Source organism: Orbicella franksi, chromosome 10 (genome assembly GCF_964199315.1).
Source record: "Orbicella franksi chromosome 10, jaOrbFran1.1, whole genome shotgun sequence".
Classification (NCBI taxonomy): Eukaryota; Metazoa; Cnidaria; class Anthozoa; order Scleractinia; family Merulinidae; genus Orbicella; species Orbicella franksi.
In genome coordinates, this window is record NC_138154.1 from 8,622,011 (window position 1) to 8,646,195 (window position 24,185).

At 38.7% G+C, this 24,185-nt stretch overlaps 1 protein-coding gene and 1 pseudogene across 1 annotated transcript in view; one reads left to right on the forward strand and one right to left on the reverse strand.

The window, feature by feature from the left end:
• Positions 1–24,185, reverse strand: part of LOC145501133 (uncharacterized) — a 114,514-nt gene that overhangs the window by 65,690 nt on the left and 24,639 nt on the right. The window lies entirely within an intron of this gene.
• LOC145499473 (uncharacterized) lies at positions 9,665–10,446 on the forward strand (annotated as a pseudogene).

Consider the following 24,185-nt stretch of genomic DNA (forward strand, 5'->3'; position numbering starts at 1 on the left):
TGTTTGTACAAGGAAAAGTGATGAGCTATTGTTGCTCCAAGTATTGAAGGCGATGGTCATAATCCAAACAAAAGTCGGTTGAATCGAAATTGCGCTATTTTGGGTCTGTCTTGCTCTGGGTTATCAAACCACAGGAAGCGTAGCATGTTTCGATCTTCTTTAATGCTCACCATCAGAAAGGCCTTTTCGATGTCTGCAGTAAGACCCAGAAGGTTGTTTCGAAATCTTGCTAGCATTTCAAATATGTGCGGAATGTAATTATCGCCGGTCTCTAAACAGTCGTTTAGTGACAGTTCTTCTTTGGACGATTTTGCTGACCCGTCGTATACTATACGTACTTTAGTTGTTTCGCGATCCTTAAAATCGATCCTGCATGGTGTGGCGAATAATAAGCTCGGCTCTTGTCACTGGTTGTTTCTTCTTCGGGAACCCTTTCAACGATTCCAGCCTGTTCTTTTTCTTGAATGATCTTGTCGTAATCGCTCAGTAAATTCGGTTCTTTCCTTAGTTGATGATGCAGGGATCGTAGCCTAGATACACACATACCATAATTGTTTGAGTTTGGTGCAGTCTTCTTTCCAGGGCAATCTTGCCTCATAACGCCGACCATTGAAGGAGATATCGGTTTGCTTTGCGATATCGAGTACTTGTCGTTCGATCTTGGAGTCGTCTAGAATTCCAGTACTTTCGGACTCCCAGAATTTCTTCAAACTCTCAACCAATTCGTCATCTTGCCCTCCAAACATCGAATTGCATTCACCAGAAATAATCAAATTGGAAGCAACAACATTGCTAGAACATAGATCGTATGTTGGTCCAGACAACAGCCATCCAAATTTGCTGTCCACTGCGGTTGGACCATGTTCACCTTTAATGGAATCCCCAGTTACAAAGTCCCAGTAGTAATCGGAACCAATCAAGACATCAATAGATTCAGTGCTGTTGAAGTCGTCTGCAAAATCGAGGCCCTCTAAATGGACATAGTCAGCCACATTGATTTTGCTTGGCAGAGGAGAACAGATAACTGGGTAGTTCGATGCAAAGAGTTCCAATTCCTCGTGACTTCGTGTTTGTAAACATAGCTTTACCACAGTGCAGTTGTTTCCAGTAATTTGCGTCCCCGAAGGTGTTGATGCAAAGATTTTCTGACTTGACAGGCTTTAAATTAAGGCGAGAAGACACACTCAATGAAACATATGATCGTTGACTTCCATTGTCGAAGAGCACGCGCACTGGAATTGAATTGGAGCCGTTGACCGCCATGCAACTTGCTGTTTGAAGCAACACAGTACCCTTGGTCATAGAATTCGCAGTTGTAGTCGTGGTTACTGTTGTACTTTCGTTTTGCGATTCCTTCAAGTTCTCGTTTCGATTCGGGTTTCTTTGATCTACTGCAGGCGTGTCAATTCTTGTGCAAATCGATTGATGATGTTTTCCATCGCAGTTTCGGCATTTCTTTGTTTTAAAGCAGTTATTTGCTCCATGACCAGTTTTGAGGCAAATAAAACGGCGATTATTCTTCTGGAGAATTTCTTTTCGATCCTTCGATAGTCGAACTTTCGTGCAGGAGGCTGAGTAATGCTCCCCATTGCAATAAACACAGCGAAATTGAAATTCTTTGCCTTGCATGGAAACCAGAGTATTTGCCGTTGGGGGTAACTTTCCCAAACCAGGGGTGTGTTTTCATCCTTGAAATTCTTGAGTTTTGATCGCTTCACTCGCTTCTCTTGCCTCAATTTCTCCTTTGATGGTTTCTAACAATTCACTGATTTTCCAAACATCAGTGGTTGATTTTTGCGCGATTTCAAGCCTTATTTCGTTTGGTAACTTGGACATGATAATCGGTATTAATAAACTGCCATACTCCTGTGCCGTAACTCCGAGTGAAGATAATCCTCGCACATGTACGCTCAATTTGTCATACAGAAAGCGAAGCGAGATGGTCGATCACTTGTGCAGGGTTGTATTTTAAGATCTCTTCCATGTGCGCAGAAATTATCTGTTGCGGCCTGCCAAATTGTTGCTCGAGAATTTCCACAGCTGAATCATAATTGGAGCTTGATAAAGTAAGGCCTTGAATGGCTCGACTTGCGGCTCCTTCCAAAAGTGATTTTAGGTAATTAAACTTGTCGATTTTTGAGATATTTTCGTTGTCATGAACTGCAGACTTGTATGATTCCCAAAATCCCGTCCAGGTCGTTACATCACCATGAAATTTAGACAGTATTAGTTTTGGTAATTTCGCCTTGACTTGATTCATAGGTTGCTGTGGTACGCTTATGGGAAGCGCTTGCATTAATCTGGCGAGTGGATTAATCATTTCTTGCGTAGTCCCATCGTTCTGCTGAGAAATATCGTTTATTCTCTTCTGGCACGTGATAATTTTCTCCACATACCTTTCCAATTCTTCTATTTTTTGTGGAATTTCCTCTACGCTATACAAAGATAGAATTTCCTGATCTCTGTCTCCAAGAGCCTTGAGCTTCATTTCCAACAATCAATGTATAACTTCCAGTTGTTTAACTTGCTCGCTAGCTGCAAGTGTTTCATCCTCCACAAGGTTGTGAACATTTGTCACATTTTTCGTTACAATGGAACGGTGAGTTCCTCGTATTGCTCGCAATCGTGTCAACCTCTCTTTCTTTTCTTTGGTAGTCGTCATAATCGATGTTTGACTTCACTCATCAAGGAGCTTGTTGCCTCACGTTGGGCACCATTTAATAAACTTCGTATTGCTCGCAATTGTGTCAACCTCTCTTTCTTTTCTTTGGTAGTCGTCATAATTGATGTTTGACTTCACTCATCAAGGAGCTTGTTGCCTCACGTTGGGCACCATTTAATAAACTTCGAGATTGTATTTGAAATGATTTCCGTTTAATTTGAAATTTGTCCCTATTTACAACATAAAACTTCGTAAAACCGTGATCTCATGTTCTTGTCTTCGCTTCGCAAAAGGACTGATCAAAGTCTGATTTACAATTGATTATATTCATGTGGTATGACGTGCTATATCAAGCTGTGTTGTATCTGTACAAACAAAACAAGTTCTTATGCAACAAAAGAGTTCGTGAATGTTCTTTACACTATGATCACGACCGCACAAAGTGGGATCTGGGTTGGGCTACTAGTGATGTCACCTCAGGAACCGGGCTAAAACACTCAAGAGACTTTTGACTGAGCTTTGAGGGCAGTCAAAACATTTTTGGGTTATTTGTGATTCATATTTTATCAAAACCTGGACAAGAACTTTAAGTGAAAGAACTGTATCATCTAACATTACAATTTGGAGTCTAGCTATGATTTGGACAGCTGTGAAGTACATATTTTTTTCTATTTGGAAGTGCGGGTTGCCAGTCGAGATCACCGCATTGTATAATTATATTTAGGTCGGGATCGACAATGTTCCGGTCCATTTGGGTTTTAAAGGTACAAACAATGACTGACGAGTTAGCTTACAGCTCTTAAAGAGTTACAAAGATGTCAATGAACACAAAGAGTTGGTAATTTGACTTTACGGAATGTGCAAATTACGGAGTGACAAAACACTTTTATATTCATTTATTAATTTCCCCTGAAATACAAGTTAAAATGTGATGCAGTTGTACTCCACTCCTGCCTACTTCTCCAGATCAATGATTGAAAATAGTTTTAACATAAGAGATAGGCAGAGATGTCGGCAAACAATATTCGAAGGTGAGGTAACTTTTCGCTTCGTTATTGTCGACCAACCATAGTATATGCATATTCAATTGCTGTGTATGAACACAAGCTACGCAAATTTGCATATTCCGCACTAGTGAAATCATGGAAAATCCTTTGACAAGATCTTCAAAAGTGGTTCAGTATACTGTCAGTTAAATGAATACCTTTCTACTTCACTGTTGTTTTGAATGAAATGTCCATTTTACGCACGTTAATAACCTGGGAGTCCTTGACTTATTAGTTTGCATCTCGGTTCACTGACAAGCGCATTCTTCTTTAAGCGCAACAATCTACGTCGGTAGCTATAGGGTTGAATCTTAATTGTTTGTTTCACTTTCCTCATATATTTATAAATGCTTGATCCATTCTAAGTTTGTAATTTAGATGTATTTCGTTCCTCAAAGATGAAACTCAAAGAGCAAAACAATTTTGTATTCAGAGTGGCCATTGAGGAACACGGCCAGATTACAGGCGACCTCTGGTGTGTGTGTGTTTATTAAAATCCACAAATATATGACTAGTTCACCAGTTTGAAGCCTCAACAATCTTCTTCACATCGTTGTAGAACGAGGTTTAGTTTGCTATTCGTTTAAACAAGTCTCTATTTCAAAACGCGATGCCTTTAATTTACTGTGTAATTTTGTCACCTAAAGTTTCATCTGGACTTGTGTCAGAGGGTCGTTTGCATTCAAAATAGTCAGATGGCTTCCAGCTTATCCCAAATTTGTGCCTTATGCAGTACCTTGACAATTTCAAGCTTTCCACTAGAGATAGAGAAGAATATACAGGCCATGAAAATCTCTAGGTTTTTACAGTAGCGGTGAACCCGAGATCGAAGAATCATCAATGGCTCCCTGGCTTTAGCTTCGCACAGATCAGCCCACTTCTTTGGTCTTTTTCTCGTTTCTGGTAGAGTTTCATCAAGATAGAGGTATTGAATGAAGAGGAATGGTCTATTCTACACATCCTGTATTGCTATGGCCTCTAACACACACTATCACATGTTTGCGTACATTCCTCTCAGAAACAAAATATTGTTATTCCCAAAGTGACGTCAAAAACCAACTCATCCCATTCTCCGTTATTCCTCGGTCGTGAACATGGAAAAGGGCAAATTTACAAACTTTAAAAATCCATAGGAAATTAATGAAATAGCTACAATGATAACTTTTTCGCAGTGGTGATCTTCGCACTTTATTTGGCATCATGTATAAGTTGCCAAACATGCAGAACCCTTGTCTTCCCTTGTGTTCTCAAAGAACAAAACTCTCCATCTGAAACAGTGCCTGAAGAGAAACAAACATTGACTTGTATAAGGTAATAAAGAAATTCCATTCCTCAATTACTCTAGAGTTACAAACAATACCTAGACTTAGGCAATAAATTCAAAATTTCACACTGACAATCAACTTGAGAATGCCAAGACTGCCCAGAGTATTTTGCCCGATTTCACTTAAGAGTCCCTGTCCATAAAAATGGAAAATAACTCGGCAATGGTTGAAAATTCGATTTCGCTCATATTTTCATGGTAGATAGGCTAGGGCATGACAAAAAGTACTGGATAGTTTTTTTGGCAAAATATCCTTTTATTTCAAAGAAATATGCAAATCACCAGATTCCGTTAAAATCGTCATTTGACGCACCATTTTATTAAACAAGTTTGAGAGCCTCGCATGCAAAACCACATCATTCTTCCGTCTTTAAAACACTCAAATATTTTGTGCAATGTTTAAATGCGTACTGGGTTGCTTTTAGGGAATGTTGCGTTGTCTTTTTGGGTGCAAAATAATTAAATTTCGAAGACATGTATTTCAGTCACTTAAAAGTACTTCGTAAATATAATTGATTTTCACCATGTGTGAAACCTTCGAATGGATTAAGCTTCTGGTGGTTGAATCGCAGAAGGATGGTCTACAGATTCTTGTAAACATTTCTTTGGGCAAATGATTCTGAGCGATGCGACAGCTTTTCAAAGTACGTTAAAAATGCAAATATTTGATCATTCCCTCGTTAAATTGCAATTTACGGGTTAGACGTATATTTTAGCATTCGCCACATGACTTGACCAATGTTTAGTTGAAATAGACACAGAGCTGATAATTTCGAAATGTTCTAACCTCATTTGCTGTAAAAGGCAGGTCCAAAGCTCATTTGACGTGTTTCTCTCACCATTCGTCGCACATAAAGCAGAAGTTTGCTTTTGTTTACATAACGTCCGATGTACATCGCCAACTGTCAACTTATTTAATGGTCGAATACCATGAACCTGTGACCCTCTTTCGACACATATGATCACCACTGCATCTAAGTCAAAAACGGCTAAGTCATTTGTAGATAGTTGCTTGCTTTGCACTACACCAAAATATTATGTTTGATCATCATGGTTTGATGGCTTGAATCCTTGCTTCCAGCAGTTCCTTGTTTGTCACGCAATGCTGTCATCCTATTTTAGGGGGTAGGGGTAGGACAATTTCTATCCTCATACATAAGGCTCTGTAAGGCTGGGAACCACTGGAAGCACACAATCGTGTTGAGTAGGAAGAGATTAAATTAAGGAATGAGAAGAATGAATAGTTTACCATTGCCCCTGTTTTTATCTTTTACTCGACCACCGTTACCTACATGCCCTGGGTAATACTGTAACGCTAAACTCATACCTAGGTCTTTTTGCACTGTGCAATTATGTTTGGTTTACATGTAATACAGTGGGCTACCCCCCGGGAAATGGGTGGTGACCGTTTAATGGGGCCTGCCGCTTAAATAGAGGTTGGTGTACCTTGAATATTTAATTTTTCACTATTGGGTTATAAATTTCTTGGTGAACATGGAGTCAATTCAAGACAATCATGATAGACGTGTATTTGAATTATCACTCATCATGCACCTTCAATTCCAGACTCTTATCTGCCATTGCCCTTTCCAAAACAGAGTTTTTAAATTTTGGGTGGCCGCTTAATAGGGGTAAACACAATAATGAAACCCTTATCGGAACGAGCAAATGGTGGCCGTGGAGGTAACCAGTCAGTAAGTGTTTTATTTACAATATTTTACTGACAATAAATTTGGACTGTATTGACAACAGTCCTTCATTTTCTGTTACAAACATACCAATGCCTCACCACTAGGCAAACAAAATACGCCAAATAAAATGGCATGGCCAGGGCTATTTACTGACGTAATTACTAATTAAATATAGTCTGTTTTTCTCACGAATTAGACATGTGATTTCCTACTTTTATTTCAGCTAGTTCTTGCTTCATTGATCTGTAATTTGTTTCATGGCGATTTTGTTAAAATTCTAGTGAGTACAGGCACTAGCTTTATCAGCTGTTGTCTGAAACATCAAAATGTACAACAAACGTGATTTGGACCGAGGCCAAGTACACTATAGAATACGATTATATAAATATACACATATTATTATATACATGAACAAACAGATGATTAAGTTGTTTCATTTATCCTGAGAGTGCTCTATACAAAATATATCAAAATGTGCAGCATATGCCATGACAGCATTGTGTGACGAACAATAACAGCTGTAAGTCATTGTGCTGCGCCGACACGCTTATCAGCAATGGTCAGCAGTCGAACAAACGTATTATTTTGGCGCAGTGCAAAGCAAGCAACTATCTACAAATGACTCAGCCGTTTTTGACCTAGATGCAGTGATGTTCATATGTGCAGAAAGATGGTCACAGATTCATGGTATTCGACCAATAATAGGCTGACCTTGTTAACCTTGTGTAAACAAAAGCAAACTTCTGCTTTATGTGCAACGAATGGTGAGAGATCGACTAGACACATGCCAAATCGGCTTTGGACCTGCCTTTTGCAACAAATAAGGTTAGAACATTTCAAAATTATCAGCTCTGTGTCTATTTCAACTTATTATAGGTCAAGTCATGTGGCGCATGCTAAAATATACGTCTAACCCGTAAATTGAAATTTGACAACAGATGGTCAAATATTTGCATTTTTGACGTACTTTGAAAAGCTGTTGCATCACTCACAATCATTTGCCCAAAGAAATTTTTACAGGAATCTGTAGACCATCCTTCTGTGATTCAACCACCAGAAGCTTAATCCATTTGAAGGTTTCGCACATGGTGAAAATCAATTATATTCACGAAGTACTTTTAAGTGAATGAAATACATGTCTTCGAAATTTAATTATTTTTCACCCAAAAAGACAACGCAACATTCCCTAAAAGCAACCCAGTACACATTTAAACATTGCACAAAAATATTTGAGTGTTTTAAAGACGGAAGAATGTCGTTTTGCATGCGAGGCTCTATAACTTGTTTAATAAAATGGTGCGTCGAATGACGATTTTGACGGAAGTCGCTAATTTGCATATTTCTTTGAAATAAAAGGATATTTTACCAAAAAAACTATCCTGTAGTTTCTGTCATGCCCTAGCCTATCTACCATAAGAATATGAGCGAAATCGAATTTTCGACCCTTGCCACGAAATTAAGATTTTGTCTGATTTTTACAGGCAGGCACTCTTAAGTGAGACATGGATGTTGGCAAAATCTGTCAAACATAAACAATTTGATTTTAGCTTGCTGGTAAATGGAAAATCTATAGAAAGAAAAGTATTTCATTCAATATTATAAGAATCATTTCAGACAGTTTTGCTTCAATCTTGAACCCAGAAGTGAAGGGGATGTTTTATTTACAATTTATCAGTTTTTTTACTATAGAACTATGTCCATGGGAAGGGGGAAGGGAAGTAACAAACTTTTATAGAAGAAGGCTCTGCCCCAAGGTCAAAACCCTATCCACCTTACATAGTGTTTTTTTGACAGGAAAGGCTTCTCTTTCATATACATGTAGCTTCTAGCTTAAAACCCCTTTCACAAACCTTATGTCGCCCCACTACATTATAAAACCTCCAGCTTGAAAAAAGTGCACCTTTAGTCAACTATAGGGAGAAGCCCCAGCTTGGTGCAAAGCAATAATAAGGTTACTACATATTGCAGTGTATGTAAGTAAAATAATAATATTCTTTCTTGGAAACAAAATCATGGTATTTTATTCCTATATATCTTGGTAATTGTTTGTGCTAATCTCACAAGCAATGTAGTAATATTCAAAAGGATTGTAGATATGTCACTTGAAATAGATTTTTGCAATGATTACAGAACATACTTATGTTGACAAGTATCAAGCATTCTCTTCTCCATCATTATTTTAAGGTTTGATTTCAATTTGTTTAAATCTCTCATTTCTAGAAGTAAAAAAACTCTCCATCACCTGCCACCATGCATCCGGCTTATGTTTGACGCAACTGGACAGCATATCTATCTCACAAAAAGTACATGTATGTAGATCTACAATCTCTTGGACCTAATTTGTCCATCCATGATCACTAAAGTATTTCGGAGTATATTTCCTTGATTGTACACGTAGGTTGACTTGCATATCATCTGTGAAGAAATTTTCACTCTGGTCGAACTGCTTGGAATACAAAAGAAATGTAGTGTGAATGACAACAAATGTAAAAGGTAAGGCAATTCGAATTTCTTACTTGAAATATTTTAAAATAGGCTTACAAATTTCGAACTTCTGCCAGATACTAACACAGGCAGAATTTCAATGTGTAAACAAAATAAAACAATAAAGAAACAATGAAACTGAAACTTTACAAGAACTTACAATTGAAATTAAGCTTACCTTGGACTCTACAAGGAGAGAAACCGAGTGGAAACCATAAATTCTCGTGCCAGGAAAAAAATTTCCCCTATATGCTAAGTTAACACGATCCTTGTTTTCCCGGGTTTCTTGTATCAATTCTTTGACCTCCCTGACCGTGCTGTTGTGACCGATACATTACCACAGTCATAAATGTCTCTACCAGATTTCATCTACGTGTGAGCAAAAGCAATAGGCAAAAACAACATATTTATGAAAGAAAAACACACGAGACCAAAATGGCCAACTTTGATGTGCTCAACAAACTCATAAATGGACGCCTTTGTAGTCCCCCTTGTCAAAAACTTTCTTGAATACGACTGAACACTCTTGGATAAAAACAATACTGAGTAGGGGAGGTGGGAGAAAACTGTTTCATTAAAGTTTAATGAATAAATTAATCAGAATCGAGTAAGTGAGTGCCATTCAACTGCCTCCTAAGCTCATGGATGATTACGTCATCCATGAGCAAAAATGCGAGAATGTACAAAACCAGTAGTAAAACCAATGGTTATACTGTTCTCAATTTTTTCGGTCGAAATTTAATCCAGAATGTGAAGCACTATTCCAGTATCCTAAATGAAACTGGGAGTCATCTGACAACGTTTGGTACGAAAACAGGCCGCTCGGAGTAAACAAGCTCTCAACCATGATGAAAGATATCAGCTCCGCTGCCAGTCTTTTTTGTATCTAAACAAATCATTCAGTTAGGGCCACAGCCATAACCTTGTGGGCAATTGCTGGCATCACCAATCGGGAAATCATGGTGATATCCAGTCACCAGAATGAGTCCAGCCTCCAAAACTACCACAACATCCCTTCCATACAACAACATCCTTACAATAGCACTTGGTGATGATTAAGTCCAGCTGACCACTGCAGATCAGCTTGTGGGTAACGAAAGAAGGCCTCTGCTACAGCAGCTGCAAGTTCCATCTGCCAACATGGCAATTTCTTCCACACAGCAGAACACAGCTCTGTTCAGTCAGATGTTCAGTTCGTGCACGATTGGAAATGTCCACATCTACAATTACAAGCCATGACAGAACAATTCTGTTTCCTTTTAACTGAGTATATTATCTTTCACAGATAGTGGACATAATGGTTTTTGCATTTCTTTTTCATGTTTTATGAAAAGTTCAGCATTAAATTATTTCTTCAGCACGATCAAGATGGTATAAAAGTTGTTATGATATGACGAAACTTGATCACATTATTAAAAACACAATTTCGCCCCAAAAATAGTGTGCTTTGTTTGAAGTTATTTTATAAAAGCTATAGACCACACTTTCTATGGGTTTATAGGGGTAATAACCCACTTGGGATGTTTGGGAGAACACTCAAAAAGTTTGCAAATCACAAACTTTTCTTGTGTTCTCCCAAACATCCTACGTGGGTTGTTACCCCTATAAACCCATAGAAAGTGTGGTCTATTGCTTAAGGTATTCCTGGAGGCTAAAGTGACTCTTTCGGATTGCCGTAATTTTTTTTCAGCTAATAGGCAATGTCAACAAAAACTTGCATGCAAAGTTTCAGGTCGATACAACCAAACTCTATCGAGATATAGGCGAGCGAATTTTTGTTTCTAGGGCCGATTTAGCAGGAAAAGTAGGACACCATACTGTGCCCAAAACACTATCATCTTGCTTTGGAATTCCCCAAGGATGTCTCGTTGACAGATCGCTGACATAAAACCTTGTCATCCAATACAAATGACCCTCTTTGACCATGGCAGCGGATCGAGCAATACACGTGTTGGAGACAGCTTTCACAGAGAAAGGGTAAATAAATTTACAGTGATGTAGATTTTTCTCTGAATTTCGTAATTTTGGTTTGGTTGACAAAATCTGCTTGCCAATTAGTTTTCAGGGAAGTCCTTTGGGCCTTACGCGGCTGGTCCGTGGTTTCTCGAAGAAGGCCCAAGAAAGCGATGAGCTTGCCAGGAAGCGGTTCTTTCGCCGTATTTTTGGTATTTTATGGGTAAGTTCTATTGCAGATTTTAATTTATATTTTGAATTTCGCCTGCTTTTTCTTAACGAGAGAATGTTATTCTCCATTCACCCTCCATCGTTTTAGTATACGAGTTCACAGAGAAGTACTTGTGCTTTCCTTGGCTCTTTCCGTTCACATACCATATTGTGTATATCGTAAAGATTACATAAGCCTATAGTTCGACTATAGTTGAACTCCCGATGTGAATTTCTTGTTATATTTTGGTCACATCCCCGAAACAAATTGCATCAAGCGCATGCTTCTCTTTTGATGAATTTTGATTCTGTTGTGAGCGTTTCCGGCACGCCACTCTGAGTCCTGACAATGGAGTGTCGTAAAACCAAATCAAAAAAGGTAATCACACGGCCAATTAGGGCAATTGTAAATTTCACTACCGCCAACGAGAACGGAAGGTAAATAATCGCGAGAAAACGCGAATGTCTAAGTTGCGACTGTGTTTGTTCTGCATCAGATTAGTTGAGAGAACGACTCACTTTATCACAGAGCACAGTATCATTTAGAGGACATTAGTTATGAGGATTTTGATACTCCACCTCTTCACAACTGTGTTGGGTGCCATTGAATTCTATTTCGTGTTTATCCATGCTAAAGCATTTTCAGTCCTCTTTTTACCTTCAATCATTTTTCTCTTTTACTGACAGTTTGGAAACAAAGTTGGAGAAGGCCAGTTCAGAGGCAAAGCACTCCCCACTTATGTCTACCCTGACTGCCTGAAAGCAGCCATCAGGGAAATACTAAGTGGGGACTTGAGAGATTATCCCAATCCCGAAACCTCTGCGGTAGGAGTTTTGCATTATCATGCCCATTATTGTTATTGACAGTGAAGAATGATCATCGCAGTTAATTTTCCAATTTAAGCAATTGGAAAGAAGAAGCCTGAAAAAAAATCAGGGCTTCAACGGGATTCCAACCCGTGACCTCTGCGATATCGGTGCGATGCTCTACCAACTGAGCTATGAAGCCACACATTGGGAGCGAGGTCAATTAATTGAGATCATATCTTTCCGTGAGGAGTGAAATGATGTGAAGTTTATATGAAATAATTCATATGTGAACTGCGGTTGTAGATGACAGTGAAGAATGATCATCGCAGTTAATTTTCCAATTTAAGCAATTGGAAAGAAGAAGCCTGAAAAAAATCAGGGCTTCAACGGGATTCGAACCCGTGACCTCCGCGATACCGGTGCGATGCTCTACCGATTAATTTTGCATATCAAACAGGTCAATTTTCGGTAACCCAGAGACGCGGAATCATTAAATTAATCCCCAAAAAAGATGCAGAACCATACTTTATTAAGAACTGGAGACCAATAACTCTTTTGAACTGCGACTACAAAATCGCGACCAAAACTATTGCAAACAGACTAAAAAAAGTTCTACCGAACCTTGTAGATAATGATCAAACTGGATTTCTTAAAGATAGGTTTATCGGGGAGAATATTAGACTCATTGACAGTATAATTCATTACGCAACGGCTAACAAAGCCCCTGGTCTTTTACTTTTTCTTGACTTTGAAAAAGCATTTGATACAATAGAGTGGCCTTTCATTCAAAAAACATTTAAATATTACAACTTTGGACAATCACTAATCAACTGGATTAAACTATGCTACCATAACACAGCAAGTTGCATCCTCAATAACGGATGGGCCAACAACTTTTTTAAGCTCGAAAGAGGAGTAAGGCAGGGTTGCCCCCTTTCTCCGTATCTTTTTATTCTCTGTGTTGAGGTTCTAGTGGATGCAATTAGGAAAAACCAAAATGTCAAAGGCATCTTTGTGAATGGAAATGAAATAAAAATTAGTCAGTATGCAGATGACACCACTTTAATACTCGATGGTTCCAAGGAATCTCTTACATTTTCTCTGCATATATTGGATAATTTTCAACGGATATCTGGCCTTAAATTAAATAACAAAAAGACGGAAGCCCTTTGGATCGGTGCTAATGCCGAAAAAGAAGACAAATTATGCCCAGAAAGAGACCTAAAATGGGTTAAAGGAAAGACCAAAGCTCTTGGAGTATGGTTCTCGACTAATCCTGACCTAACAGTAGAGCTGAACTACAACGAAAAATTGATAAAAATAAAAAATAGCCTAAGCTGCTGGGAGTGTCGTCAACTTACCCTTTTTGGTAAAATTACTGTTCTAAAAAGTTTAATTGCGTCCCAACTTGTATACATTTTGTCTCCCCTCACGACTAATCACCGTGTCTTAAGGGAAATCAATAGGCTCTTCTATGATTTCTTATGGAACGGCAAAGGCGACAAAATTAAGAGGGAAGTAATGATTAATGACTATGAAAAAGGCGGCTTAAAAATGATTGATATTGAATCCTTCAATAAAGGATTGAAAACTACCTGGGTCAAAAAATATACTGATGTAAACAATCACAGAAAATGGAAACTTTTTTTTGACTTAGAACTCTGGAACTACGGTGGCAGAGCCTTGTTCAGCGGTAACCTTAGCAAAAAAGACCTGTCAAAGTATGTCAATTTATCCTATCCATTTATTGTGGAAATCTTAAATATCTGGACTGAAATCACTTACGAGAATAATACAGACCATTTTCGCTCTCAGAGCCTTTGGCACAACTCCCTTATAAGAATCGATAACAGACCAATCTTCTACAAAAAATGGCAGCTGAAAGGGATTAACAGGGTTTCGCATTTGATGAAAGATTCAGACACCTTCCTATCCTTTTCTGAATTCAAAGATCGGTATGGTATCACTGAAACAAATTATCTTGCTTTTTATGGGCTGTTATCCGCTTTAAAAAAAATCAAAGTACCTTTACACAATAATACAAATATACAATACGAAAGCTTTTATACGAAATTTATGAAAGCAAGTAAACCAAGCAGACAGGCCTATAAAAAAATAATTGGTCTTAAACAAAGGTGTCCAACCAAGAGTCAAGAAAAATGGGCTACGGATTGTGCCTTTGAAGCCCATGAACCAATAGACTGGAGTGCAGCGTACCAGCTATCTTTTCAGTGTACAAAATCTATAAAACTAATTGTATTTCAATTCAAATTGCTGCATAGACGACTGGCGACTAATGATTTTCTTAAAAAAGTAGGAATAAAAGATAACGATAATTAATTAATTGATTAATACAATGTAACTTATTGTAGTGTAAGTAATGTAAGTAATTGTATTGTTAGTAATTATCCAGTAAGTGATGTAGGTAATTGTCCCATAAGTAATGTAAGTAGTTGAACTGTAAGTTGTTTTTTTTCCCTGTGTTTTGCAATAAAAAAAAAAAAAAACTTACTTGCTTACTCACTCACTCGCTCGCTTGCTTGCTTGCTTACTTACTTACTTACTTACGGGCCGTCGATAAAACCATGAAAATAAACGTGGAACATGGAACATGGCACATCCCGGAACTTTCCGGAACATCCCGGGGCATCGAATAATTATGATAATTATGAGAAAAATATGTAAAATTAAATTTTCAAAAATATCTTGCCACTAAGCAAAGTACTAACGATCTAATAGCATTAAACTGAAATTCGCTCTACTTTGTTTAGTTGTTTAACTCACATAGCTTGTGTGTTTAAATGCAAACGCAACAGCGAAGTAACTGAGCAATAACAGCACAGTCAGTTATCAGACTCATATTACGTCACCGACAACATGTTGACATCGACATTTGCAAACAGACAAGCTAACAAACTTACGAGTTGATTGGGGTGTCTTGAAAAAAATTGACATTGTGGTCGATCAAACAGCTAATACACCGCAACTACTTTGCCGTAGTTTATCTTTCTCTTGGTGTTTGGTGGCGAGTTCGTTGGTGGCAAAATTCCCTTTGTATAAGAACTAGCCGAGGTTTCATAGTCTTTGGTATACATTCACAGGTCATATCAGCATGAGAATAGACTGTACACAGACCAGCACAAGAGCATATTCTAAACTTTGAAGCAATAAACTCTTTTTTATGAGAAACTTTTTATAAGAAAGTTGAGGCTGAGATTAACCAATGTATACAATTCTAGAAAATATTTCAAAATATTATTTAGATCTCAGTTCCAATTAGAAGAAAAACTATCGATTTCATGTTCGGTTATTTGTCTCTATAAAATTCTAAATTTCAACATCTCTCCTATGGCAAACCCCCTGGCATTTGAACCAGCGAAACTTCACATTAGCCGCTAGCTGATGGGGCAATACAAATATTATAGTCATATATCCTTCTGTATCCTCGGGCTCCTGTACGCATTCCCCTCCACTGTCCTGTTTCTTATACCAGAATAATCAAGATTGTTAAATGTTGACTCATAATTTTTGTTTTTATTTCACAACACAACAAGTAAAGGAGGAACATGCAAGAACTAACTGTTTACAAATATTAAAAGTAAGACACTAGAACAATGAAAAATGAAGACAAATTGTGACATAGTTATAGTATTTTTCAGCAGTGACAGAAAACTTTGAAAATAAAAAAAAATATTTCTTCTGATGTAATGGTATTTACAAAGAAAATCACACGTTATTTCACATTAACATAAAAAAAACCAATAGGTGATTTAATCAGCTGATTTGATACAATTTGGCAAAAAGAACATTACATTATTTCCTTAATTTTGGAAATAATATTTACAAAAAGTTTTCAAGAGATTTATTCAATGGATTTAATGAAAACATCAAAGAGAGAAACGCAGACATCTCGCACTACAAACCCAACAATCAGCTCTAATAGAACAAGTTTTAAACTACAAAAAAGTAATGTGGCGAACAAATTTACAGAGCCAGTATGGAGCCGCCATACTGAGATACGTCAAGTGAAAGCCGATGGAAGAAAAAAGAGTTTGTTGAGAGCTCCTGCCTATGTATAGTTTAATAACAGAACTTCTTGTTGTGACATATTGAATTGGGAATAAATAAATGAATAAATAAAAGTAAATGAATAAAAAAGCTTCAAGATTACATCACCCCCGGCAAGCTTCGCTAAATTTCCCAACGCTTGCACAATTGCTTGATTTTTTCGTTGTCCATAATCTTTGCAGCGTGCACAACCCTTTTAAAATCTTTAATTTGTCTTCGATGTTTCGTCCTTCTGTTCCTAAACCATGTTGTCACTTGGGCTCCAGAAATTCCTAGCGAATTCGCAATTTCGTCTCTGTCTGAAGGGGAAATAAATTTTTGGAGCACAAACCATGTTTGGAGCTGCAGTATTTGTTCATTGGTAAAGCGTCGTTTCGGCTTGGTTTTCTGCTGGAGACTTCTCGGAGCTAGGAAGCACAATATTTACTATATTAACAACTTTATTGAAATCCTTTTTTTCAAACAAACCTCGTATCATAAATGAAGACAAAAAGTCAAGGAAATTCACTCAACTCTTTGGCTTGAGCTTGAGCAATGCAAATCGTGAATGAACAAGAAATCTAAAACTACTTTTCCATTGCTTCAAGATTGTTCCAGGGTCACTAATATTTATACTACTCTGTACCAGCCGATCTGATTGAGAGTACAAAATTTTGAGACGTGCTTCCAAACGCGAGAGAGAAGAAAAACTTTCAACACAGGTAGCCCAAGCTCCTTTGGAGCAGTGAACATTATTATATGACACTGCGTAACAGCGTAAATATAATAGTTTGTATGGGAATGTAACAATCGTATTAGTAACAGTTCGAGATATGGAAAAGAAATTTAATAAAAACGACTAACTTCAACTCTTCTGTGTTACTTTTGTTTCTGTGCCGTTTTGGGACCGTTTCATAGCGATTCCAGCGAGTTTCAATTCATCGTTTTCAATTCCTCTATATATATTCCTCAAGGTGGGCAATTCAAGAGCTTATGGGGAATTACTTCTCACTAAGAGATTAATTGGTAGCCCTTTAAATAGCTGCTGGATTTTCATCATTACCTCTTTCGGTGTTTTATGTAGCTGCAATGTCTTCTGGCAAATTGCTACGTATAAAATTCTCCAGACTTGAAATATGCAATAAAATTGGATGGACTCTTTCATCAGCATGTACCAGTTTATTTACATTTTTCAATTAACACTTTATTCTTCAAGCTGCAAAGAGAGAAGAACAGAGATTATTAATGATAACCTAGCTTGACAGAAATGCTGACTCGGCTTGTTTTTTTACGAGTACATTAAGTTTTAACTTACCATTCTCTTCACCAATCTGAAAGTGCTGAGCGCAGAACTCAGCATTACAGACAATCATTTGGTCCCTAGGTAAAAGAGAATTAAATAGTCTCTTAATTCACTCGTATTAACCAAATTGTATTATGTGGATACTTTCAGTCGCTGTCCAAGGACTTTTCTTTTCCTTGTCCAGCACGTTTCATGACCTCAATTAAGGAGTGATAGGTAGCATGGAAGATTCGAGGATACAACTGGAAATAGTGTGTAAACATAACAATGCTAATGAGGCCCTCGTAATAAGAGCTTGCAGAGGAAGCCGTATTGCGCAAAATGTTGGCGCGCAATGAAGATTATAGCTGGTTTTCACGTGACGTCACTAAAATTCAGACTACAAAACTATTGATCGTCCTGAGATTTTACTTTAATGATGTATAAGAGCAGCTGAAAACTAATATTCATACAAATTTTTGCTCCGAATGGGTTCTTGGTTTTTGTGATACAGTACGCTTGAATTTCTAAGCTTTTGCGTGACACGGCATTTACATGACGGCCTAGAGATGTTTGGTCGATTCTGAAACATGAATAAACGATGGAGTTATTTAACATCGGGTGTTGCGGGTGACTATATTGATTACGAAAACTGAAAAGCCTTTACTAACTCCACTCACCTGGTCAAGCTCTTGCAGCCGGCCCTGCAAGTACACAATAAGTTCTTCAACATACTCCTTCACTTGCAGGTCCTCTACTGTCAGCTAATCAATAACAAAATAATAAATTATTTTTCCTTGGCGCTTTCTAAGCTGTCAAAACTACTGCGGTGAGTAAAGAAGTCCTAAATATTTATGTAAAACTTACCATGAAAGTTGTTTTTGACCAGGAAGCCATGTCTGACCTCAGTGTCACTTTATGCACTCTTTCACTTACGTGTTTGTTGTCCCCAGTAACCACTGTCAAGAGAGCCTGCCAGGGAGACGTGATGCATGAGGACTCAAATGTAGACTGCTCAATCAACTCCTTTTTTAACATTTGCTTTGTATGGCAATCAAACGATGTTATCTCTTTGTCGGTAGAATTCAAGAACGTAAATAAACTGGAACTTTAACAATGCCTCGCTAAATTTTTATTCCTGGCGGTGGAGACGGGGTTGTCACACAATACCAGATGGCCTTATTCTGACCCTGGATTTACGATGCTGCATTTACTGTAGGACTTTGTGGGTGAGTTTCGAGAGAGTTCAGAATTCAATAACTAGCCGAGGTATAAACGGGTACATTTCACATTAACGTGAGAGTAGCCTGTACACAGGCTAGCATGCATGAGACCAGAATTCAAAACTTCGAAGCAATACGCGAATTGCAAGGAACTTGGTCAGTGTTCTCGATTCCTCTGATATCACTATCTTTTCAATCAATGAAGGAAAGCAACAAACAACAAAATTACGCTTGAAATTGTCTTCAAATTGTGCTAGACAAGTGACACGAGGCAGCCCAGCAAAGAGCCTTTGCTTCAGGTTGTTGCTTTATTGAAAAAAAGACCTTGGAGTTTATCGGCGACGGCATTTCGCTGATTTCTCTGGAACTTTATATTAATCGAAGGTGGACTTAAATACGAACTTGAAAAATGGTTAATTTTAGCAGTATCGATAGTACGGGTTCTTGGAAAGGGTGCTTTGGTTTTAAAAAGAAGAGAGATAACGAAAAAAAAAAATTGAGTGATGTGGTGTTGAACCAGCCTTCAGTGTAATAGTCAACAGCCTGCAGCGCAGCGCTTTAATCGCTTGCGCCAACAGAGCTCCATCAACTGGCGGCTAAAGTGACACTTCGCTGATTTCATTGTTCAGCGAAACAAAAGACTTCTTTTGTTTCTCAATCTCCAAAAGATGCCGCAGGAAAGCAGAGTTTTTTTTGCATACGTTATTTCTCTAAAACGAAGAGCAAACCAGCGAAAAAAATACAGGGTGATGTTTTTCTATTAAATTGAAAACCACTTGCAAAAATTCAGGCACTTTTGAGGGAAAAAAAACACATGCAAAATCGTCACTTAGCATGGTTTTGCACTCACCCCTTCAATTCCTGTCTTCAGGAATATTGACTGTTATTGATTTATAAAAAAATTGACAAAAATCACCCAGACTATTAAAAGATGGCTTAGTTATTGTGTAAAACAATACCTGGAACAACACGAGACATTCATCTTCAGTATACTGCTGTACTAGATTATATTTTCCTTTTGGCGTACTCCGAGATCTATTCTTGCGTTTGTTTCCCAATGCAAATAATTGAAATCACTAGAACACTGACTGTTGTTTATTTTGCTTCATCTTACTGCCTACACTACAATGAGACTGGAGGGTTTTTTGCTGCTACTCTGGACTGAGCTTCCTCTGGTGTCATAAACTAGCAAAGAAAGATTTAAAACCCAAAATGTTTCTGCCAGTTGTGTCCATTCTTGTTATGTTGTCAAGATTGTAAAAAATACACAGGCTATGATAAATCGACTCAATAAAACCATTACATAGAGAAATTTTGTCACCTGGTGTAACTTGTAAAAGGACAAAAAATAATTTCCAATAATAATTGATACCACTCAAATAATCAATTGGTATTGATTACTATTGCCAATCGATAGCTCACAACTTTTTTCTTCATCGATTGTCATTGATTAATATTGATTATCGGTTTATCAATTGGCTTTGCCTGGTATACACCACTAGAGAGCTTGTCCATAGGCTCTAATCATACCAAGAGATTCAACATGTTATGGTGCTTTGGATCCTTCTTATCCCTATGTAGAAGATACATGTATTTAGTGTTGATTCTTTTTACCTCAATAACTCAGTTTTATCGCTACTTCAAAACTCTTAAAGAAAGAAACCAAAGGATAAAGAAAGGGGAAAATGAGGAGCACAAAGAGAAGTGCAAAAGGAATAGATGTCTGCTAAATGTACGTTTTACATGTATACTGATACAGAAGTGAATTTAGTGAGCAGTGAATGACATTAAATCGTGGGGTTTACTTCTTTTTGATGGATCCTATAAAAGTGAACACCAATATCATGTTACACAATATATATGGGTTATTGACCAAGTGTGAGGTCAAGATGGCTGGATATTGGCCAAGTTCTTGTTTGCGTGTTTATGGACTGAGATGGAGTCAAGGTCCATAAACTCGCAAAAAAAGAACGAGGCCAATATCAAGCCATCTTGACCGAACAAGCTGGGTCAATAAAGGATTCATTATATAGCTTTTGGTAAAATTTTTCTTGCGAGATGTGCCAGGTAGTCCCAAGTGGGCAAGATAGCTCCATCTTGCCTGCTCAGGTAACCAATCACAGTGCGGGATTTGATTCATCTTGCCCGCTCACAGAGCTAGCCATGTAATAATGCATGTCATACCAACATAAAGAGTTTACCCTACATTCTATCAACTATAGATTGACAACATTAACATGGTATCATGGTATCTTTGCTATTTTTTGTTGCTTTAATATGAATTGTAAATAAACTCCAATCAACCCAGTTTGTTTTATTCTAAACCTTTTTAGGATAAATTATCTTCCAGATACATGTATGACACATTGAATTTCATACACCTCTACATTTTTACAATTATTGTACATCTAACTGAAATTTTTTTCTATTTCATTAGAAACTGGATAGACGTTGCTCCAGCTTTGAATTCATAAAAGAAACTATGTCACTCAGAGAGAGGCAGCTAACAATGGAGATTGTAACGATATTATGTAATACGGCCTGGTCGCCCAGCGCTTTAGTCAGAATCGACCACGAGTTAAATTGTGTTGACCTGTTGAGCCAGGAATTACAGAGCCTTTACAAAGCTGTCGTCCTTGTTATTTAAACCTAAAAGTTCATTACATGGTGTCAGAAGTGGGATGAAGAAGGCGACGAGCTCAAAATTGAAAAAGTCTTGGAGAAGTTCGAGCTGTTTTGCAACCCGAGGAAGAACACTATCTATGAACGCTATGTTTTTTTCTCGAGAAATCAAGACAGTAGTGAGTCCATCGACCACTACGTGACTGTATTGAAGAACTTAGCGGACACTTGTGAATTTGGAGCACTCAAAGAGTTGCTTATCCGCGATCGGATCGTTTTTGGAATACGAGACTCCTCAGTAAGAGAACGACTCCTGAGAGATGCAAAGCTAACCTTGGAAAGTGCAACCGAGAAAGTCAGGTCAGCCGAGCTCACTCAAATCCAACTGAAGCAAATGGCAGCAGACAAAACAACCGATGAATCAATTAGTGCCATTAACACTGAGAAACCGCCTGAAAAACAGCCTAGTAAATTACCTGTGATTGATTGCAAATTTTGTGGCAGAAGACATCCAAGAAACAAGAATCTTTGCCCTGCATATGGTTCAAAGTGCCAGAAGTGTGGTCTAGCAAACCATTTTGCAATAAAGTGCAAAACAAGGGAAACAAGACCACCGAAAACAGGCAAACGACTCCACCTGGTTGAAATAGAAGATGATACTGAAAACGAATTCGCTATCGACATGGTCACTCACAAAATCGGAGCACTGCACACCGAGAGTAATGATAAAGTTGCAAGTCAGTTGTTTGTGACGATGATGGTAAACGACAATGCATATGTCAAATTCCAGCTTGACTGTGGAGCAACCTGTAACCTTCTACCACTGAAGGACTATGCAAAAGTTATGGGAGATCCTGATGACCTCTATATTGAGAAAAGCAAGGCCAAGTTAACCATGTACAACAGAGCCGTTATGTACCCAGTGGGGAAGTACAAGCTCAAGTGCATGAGAGATGGCTCGTCCCATGTCCTTGAGTTCCAAGTTGTTGACGGAGATGTGAGACCACTTCTGAGTGCAGAAACATGCCAAAGGTTGAATTTCTTAAAAGTGCTGGTGAAAGACTCCTTCCATCATGTGGATACAGTGACTCAAGACAGCCAGTTTACACCATCAATGTTGAAGACAGTCATTGATGATGACCTCTTGACAGAGTATGCAGATGTTTTTGAAGGCCTTGGATGCCTCGCAGACCCTTACCACATAGAGATCGACCCAACAGCACAACCAGTGATACACCCACCCCGCAAAGTACCTGTTACCCTAAGAGAGCCATTAAGACTGGAATTGGAAAGAATGGTAAATGAGAACATCCTGGCCCCAGTGAGCGAAGCAACAGATTGGGTATCAAGTATGGTTACAGTGGTCAAGCCCAACAAGCTCAGAATATGTAACGATCCTAAAGATCTAAACAGAGCCATCAAGCGGCCTCACTACCCTCTCCCTACTGTTGAAGAAGTTGCCACCAGTCTAAGCAAAGCAAAGGTGTTCTCTGTACTTGATGCCAAAAGTGGGTTCTGGCAGGTGCCGCTAAATGACGCTTCCAGCAGACTTACGACCTTTAATACCCCATTTGGTCGGTACCGCTGGTTGCGCATGCCCTTTGGCATCTCCTCAGCACCCGAGGAATTCCAGAAAAGGATGAATGATACCTTTGGAGATATTAAAGGCACTGCAGTGATTGCTGATGACCTTTTGGTGTACGGAGAAGGTGACGACATGGAGACTGCCACCTCAGATCATGACAAGAACCTAAGGATCGTCCTTGAAAGAGCCAGAGAGAGAAATCTCACCCTCAACAAAGACAAAGTCCGCTTGAGACTTACTGAAGTACCTTACATCGGCCATTTGCTTACAGCCAATGGACTGAAACCAGACCCAAAGAAAGTAGAGGCAATCCTGATGATGCCAAAGCCCACTGATGTAAAGTCAGTAAAGAGGTTCCTGGGAATGGCAAATTACCTCTCAAAGTTCTTGCCGCATTTGTCCACAGTCACAGAACCACTGAGGCGACTAGAAGACAAACATGTTGAATGGCACTGGAATGAAGTCCACGAAAGAGCCTTCACAGACATAAAGCAACTCATCACTAATCATCCCGTGCTACGCTACTATGATGTGTCAAAAGAGGTCACCCTGCAGTGCAACGCATCTCAATCAGGTCTTGGGGCCGCTCTGTTGCAGGAGGGCCAGCCAGTAGCTTTCGCATCAAGGGCGCTAACAACCTCAGAGAGAAATTATGCTCAGATTGAGAAGGAACTTCTAGCGATTGTACACGCGTGCGAGCGGTTTGATCAGTACCTGTTTGGCCGAGAGGTCACCGTCGAGACTGACCACAAGCCCCTGGAGGCTATACTAAAGAAACCACTACTCACAGCCCCAAAGAGACTCCAGCGAATGATGATGCGCTTGCAGAACTACCAGCTTAAAGTTGTCTACAAAAAAGGCCAAGAGATGTACATCGCAGACACCTTGGGCAGGGCATACCTACCCTTACCAAACCATATCTCACAAAATGAACTAGAATTCATTCGATCTGTAGAGGAAGTCGACATGACCAAACATCTTGCTGTGACCAGAGAGCGTCTCGCAGAATTTCAACAGAAAACAAAGGATGATGCAGTCCTGCAGCAGCTGAAGCAGACTATTGAGCTGGGGTGGCCAGAGAGAAGAGAAGCAGTCCCTTCAGAAATCTGTGCATATTACTCTTACCGAGATGAACTGACAGTACGAGATGAAATACTCTTCAGAGGGAACAGAGTCGTAGTGCCAGCAGCTATGAGATCTGAGATGCTAAAGAAAATCCACGCAAGCCACATTGGCATTGAGGGCT